Raw genomic sequence first — 6,000 nt, forward strand, 5'->3', positions numbered from 1 at the left:
ATAACATAATTTTGTTAAACTTTGTTTTGTTTTAATACTGAGTGAGGGGGGATGAGGAATTGATCCCTGGCCAAGGCCACTGTCTGTGTGAAGTTAATCTTACTTGTTTTTATTCATCTTTCTTAAATGTACGTAGAGCTCACATTTATTTCACTGTTTAATATTAGAAGTATTTTGGGTCTTTATTTAGAAGTTTGGTGGGTTTTGTGACCAGAAACATGCCATAGGAATTTAACTGTTGTTTATATCAATTAGCCTATGGTAAATTTGTTTCCATTATTTATTGTTTCCGAGACCCTAATGATGATGTTAAGTGAGGATTTAGTTCACCAACTTGTTGCCTGTGGAGCCCACATGAACACAGTAGCACTTACTCTGGGGGCTGTGCATAGGAGTGGCAGAATATGAACTTCTCAGGTGACAATGGCTCACGGTTGGAACTGGTTATGAGAGAGAAGAGAATGTTGAGGAACAGGGACAGGGGGATTTGCTGTATATGCCAGAACAAAGTGACTCTTCAAAGAAGTGGAAAGTGATATTTGAATTAGACCAATAATGAATCCATTAAAATCCAAGTTGACATAAATCAATACTAAGCCTTCGTTACTTAGAAATTTAATCATAAGAAGAGAAATTAAAGCCAAGATAAGCATGCCAAAGGAAACTAAAAAAAGATTGGGAAACCTACATTTCTTTTGACTTCTTTAAGGATTTTTTTTTACTAGTCTCTGGCTCTGTATTACCAAATGAGCATGTCAACATACTACTTACTGGTTAGAACTCTATGTTGTCTAAATTTTCTGGTTAATAAATTGAGACTCCATTTACTGAATTTACATTTCAAGAAAATGATCAATGATGATGAGTAAAAGGAGTACTTTAACATTAATCTTCACAGAAGAGAACTTACATATTTTGGACAAGAAATAGTTCATTTGTTTAATGTTTGACTTTTAATTGGCACCACTCAAAGATGGATCTTGGAGGTTGAGAGTCAAGAAGGAACAGGCAAAGACCAAAGCTAGAGGTGACGTTTGAGTTTCCAAAGGAGGCAGTCTTTGAGATGACATTTTTTCAGATATTCTTATTAGTAACCTACAGTTTCTCCTGGAAGTAGCCTCCTCCATCAAGCTCAGAAGTAACTCTTTGTAACTTCTGAGTAACTCTTTTTCTTCTGCAGGGATGACATCTTGAAAATGTACCCTGCATCACAAGCTCTACTTCCCAAGCTCCCTTTCACTGTTCAGCCTGTAGCACTCTGACATCACCCTGACCACTGACCGACAGGACTGTCTCTAAGGTCACACGCGACCTCTTGAAGATCAAACTGGACAGTGCTTGTAAGAATGTATTGCATAGGACTTTCTGCTCCATTTGACAATCAAGTACTTTGTACTTACTGAAACTTTTCCTTAGTTTCTACTCTCCATTCTTCTTCTTCCTGTCTGATCACTCTTTCTCAGTCACCTTCCCTCTTATGCTAAAATGCTGGTGTTTCCCAAGCTACTGGATTGGACCTTATTCTCTTTGTACTTTATATACATTTCCTGGTTGGCTTCTTTGCTTATATTGTCAGCTCTCCACAGATGTCTTTTAAACGCATGGTCTAATCCAACTCTTTTTCCTGAAATCACCACTAGAATTTCTGACTGCTTTTCAGATATTTGCACATGAATACAGGTTTTCGTCCACTATCTGAAAGTAGAGCATCCTATTAAACCTTTGGGAAGACCAAATGATGTAAAGCAAAGAAGCAATTACCATTAATATATATAGAAATATTTTTTAATGTTCCCAGACCCCCCAAATAATCTACCAAATCATAAGAAATAACACACAAAACCTAACATGATACATGATACATGATAGTAAAAGTATGAATGCAGAAAATAAATCAAGATAAAGCGCAGGTTCTCACAGACACAGGTCAAAACTCTGGCAGCTTTATACTGAGAGGCTGGCTGTAGTTGCTGGGAAGGAGCTGACAGGGCCACTCTCGCAGCTTGGGGACGTGCTGCCTCTATAATGGTTCAGCTCCTTGCAAAGTAAATGCTGACCGCTGTTTTCACTTTTCACCTTTTTTTTTAAGTAAAAATCTTCTTCAGATTTCTTTTGATTAGCAAAACCATGTACTAATGTAGATCCTTTGTAAAAGCCAAGTGGAAAAGCGGGGCATACCTGTATTACACGGATCCTCAACACAACTTGTTTTTCACAGAATTTATCATTCTTACATCATGCACTCAAACACTTTCCCCTTCTTTAATTTCTAATTTTATTAGATGATTCGGTTACTCAACCAGTTTCCTAAGCCTGAAAGCTAGGGACAGATCACTTGTTTCCTTTCACCTTCTACATCCCATCTGTCATTAAATCATGTTGATTCTACTTCCTATCTTTCCCTCTGTATTAAAAAAATAATAATTATACAATTAATACACAATTATTATTTAAAATGATGCAATCCAGAAATATAAGGAATAAAGAGAGAAAATTCTTCAATCTCTCTTGTCCATAAATCCCAACTTCCACAAGGAAACTCTTTCTACATTCCAAAGAAATAGCTTCCCATCAGCTAGTTTTTGGGAATAGGGCTTTCCACACCCACAGCATGATCTACTCTGGAGAAGACAATCTCAGGGAGGTAGGTTACATAACACTGAATACTCTATTGAGATTTGTATCTGAGATAAGCCAAGCATGACATAAAAGTGACCATAGGCTTCAAGTGGCCAAGTTGCGTTGATGATGAAAGGATGGGAGGGTAGTCCTAGCCTGATAGAGAGGTGGTACAGCCAGAGGAGGGCTAGATAAGGCCTGCTGAAGGTCAGGGGCCAGGGCTGGCATCCTGATTGCCTAAGGGTAATACTTATTCCTAATGGAGTTCCAGGTTTAATTTGAATTAATTCAGAAATTGAGTAAGCCTGAGACAGTAGATCATTTATTTTTTTATTCATCAAATAATTGAGTTGTCCTTATAAACTGGATCTTATGCATGTGCTGAAGAAACAACTGGTAAACAAGACCCAGCTCCTGTCTTCAAAGAGTGCTCATTCATAGAGAGCATCTTCCTGTTTCATGTACGTCTTCAGCAATGTGACTATACAAGGAGCTATTGACGTATTAACATGGATAATTTAGTGGTGGCTCTATTTCTATAAACATTCTAAATAAATGTTGTATTGCTCATATCAGGATAAAATTTTGTAATTATTAAAGAGTTTGAAATAAACCTATGACTTATTGTTATTCCTACATCAATTTGATCTTCGAGTTACATGAATCGGGGCTACATTATGATTGCTGAGGTCCATTTTTTAGTGTGCACTGCCCTCTGGTGGTTAAAATACAGGGTTTTATTTTGTGTTTGGTTTGGTTTTAGTTTACTCCTACAGAGGAAAGACCCAAGTCTTTTCTTTGCTGATGAGGTTTTTGACACTGAATTTTCCCATTAGTATTTATTTTTTCATTTATTATTGTTCTTTTGAACAAAGTACCATTATTTTTGTTAAAATCATGCATAATAACTATCTTATGGAGAGTTTTTAACAGTGGTCTGAGAATCCCCAAACCAATTCCAATGAGATTTGGGGAGAAAAACCTGGTTTAAAAAATGTTTTTTTTAAAAAAATTGTCAGAAAAAAATAAGCATAAAAGAACGGTCCAGAAACAGGAATGCTTCACCTAAAGAAAGGGAACCTCTCAATAAAACATGAATACAAAGATATTATAAAACAAAAGATATTGTAAAGATACTGTAATTTTAAAAGGTGGTATACATTTTTTTTTCAGGAGTAATCAAATAGGAGAAATCAGGATGTTGAAAGTCATGATTATGCGGAGACAATCAGGAATCATGCAAACTCCAATCATCATATTCCAATCTGCCCTCCAAAGGGAGGAACAGGTAAGGATTAGCCTACCTGACATTGAAAAAAAGGTGATGTATCATTAAAATAGAAAGATAAATGACACAAGACCAAAAAAATAGAGATAGTCATAATTTTTTTTAGCACTATAATGTAGCATGTCAAGGCTCTTGGTCTATTTATCAAATGATACTAGAATAACTTGTTGATTGTAAAAAACAAATCTAAATTTATACCTCATAGCTATCTTGATGTATTGAAATTTAAATGAAAAAATGGAACAAGAAAAACTATAGATAAATAATGATGTGATCATAGGTTGTTAATAGCCTTTAGTATGATACCAAAGAAATCAAAAGGAAATATTTTATAGGTTTGATTACAAAAAATTATATATATATATTTCTATATGTATATATAAATGTATATAAAAACATATACATATACATGATGAATAACAGAGTGGAGGACATTAAAAAACAAACATAAAATTGAACAAATGACAATGTATGATACATAAAAGTACTATATAGCATGCGATATAAAGAGCTTACACACTCATAGAAAGTTGGAGAAGAAAACACCAATTCATAAAGTATTGCTAAAGGTAAGTGAACAAAAAATGCTCTTTCCATTTTGTAATTAAGAAATGCAAATAAAAATAGCAATGCAAGATTATTTGTCACATAGTAGATTGACCAAGAAGGAAGAATTGACAAAGTGCTGAGGCGTGGTTGGGTATTAGTAATCTCATATACTAGTGATGAAGTATAAAGTAATATAAACTTTTTGGAAGGTAGTCATTATGTATTACAGTGTAAAATGTAAACAAACTTAAAACATAATAAGTACAATTATAATAATTTTCTAAGAAGACAGTCAAAAAACTGGGTTAAAAATAAACTTTTAAAGTATTTATGAAACTGGTCAAATTGTGTGTTGTCTTTGTTTTTATTTTCATGTTTTTGTGCATTAATCTGAATTCCCTTTATGATTTCAACAAATTTCAACAAATTTTATTGAGTGTCTACTAAGGATGCAATGAACAAGACAGACTCAGCCTCTGACTTTGGAGAGTTTTCTTTATTACTTTAAAAATCAGAATAAAGCAATATAATTATTTAAACTTTCTTTGGAAAATAACTTTAAAGGATTAAACAGCTTTATGTTTGTAGAATATTGACACTATTAAACTTATAAAGCATGAAAAATCTCTCCATACTATGATCAGTCGATTTTTATAGGTTGTGTTACAACTATGTATGTATATGTATGCCTATTTCTCCTCTGAATCGTAAGATCCTTTAAAGCATTAACCATTATGGCATTAACCATTATCACTGTTTTGCCAAGAGTTTTCATATAGAAATTGCTTAATATGCTTTGGGGATGAGATAAAAACCAAAAATAGAAAACAATTTTGATTTAAGAACAAAGGAATCTTGACAAATAGTAATTCAGATTTTACTTTAGTGTTAACTCCAAATGCCTGTCAACTAGAAATTGCGTACCCCAGATTCTGCTGTCAATTAGTTCTTTCTCTCTCTAAAAAAAAAAAAAAAACAAATGGGAAAAAATCTATATACCTTAATCTTGTGGCTAATGTTATAATTTATGGTCTGGGATCGTCTTACATTCCTCACTTTCCAGGTTCTTTTGGTCATCCAGCACAGGAATCACATTTTCAGTGGACTTCTTGCTTCTGATAACATATTGGTAAGGTAGAAAGATCTTATTTAGTCTTTGATAATATACTGACTTAGAGAATAGTTTTTGTTAAGTCATTTCTATTGAAGATTTTGTTTCCATTCTATTTTTTCTGCACAAATGCTGGTTGGCAGTTTTACAGTCTAAAGAGAATAAAGCTATGATGCTCCAAGGTAGGAACATTTGGCCTGTCTGTGGTTTTTATCCTTTCATTCATGGTCAACTGGGCCCTGCATTCAGAGGCAATGGAAAAAAGTGTTTAAATCTCTTTAGAAGGTAAGGTGTGTAACCTAACCAGGATCTCCCTGGTGAGGGGGCACCACTGTCACACTTCCTTTGGAATATGATTATAATATTCCAGACTCTAGTAGCAACAAGGGGGTTCCTGGTTAACCATTTCATATAAATATATATATATATATGT

This window comes from Rhinolophus hipposideros, assembly GCF_964194185.1.
Source record: "Rhinolophus hipposideros genome assembly, chromosome: 3".
Classification (NCBI taxonomy): Eukaryota; Metazoa; Chordata; class Mammalia; order Chiroptera; family Rhinolophidae; genus Rhinolophus; species Rhinolophus hipposideros.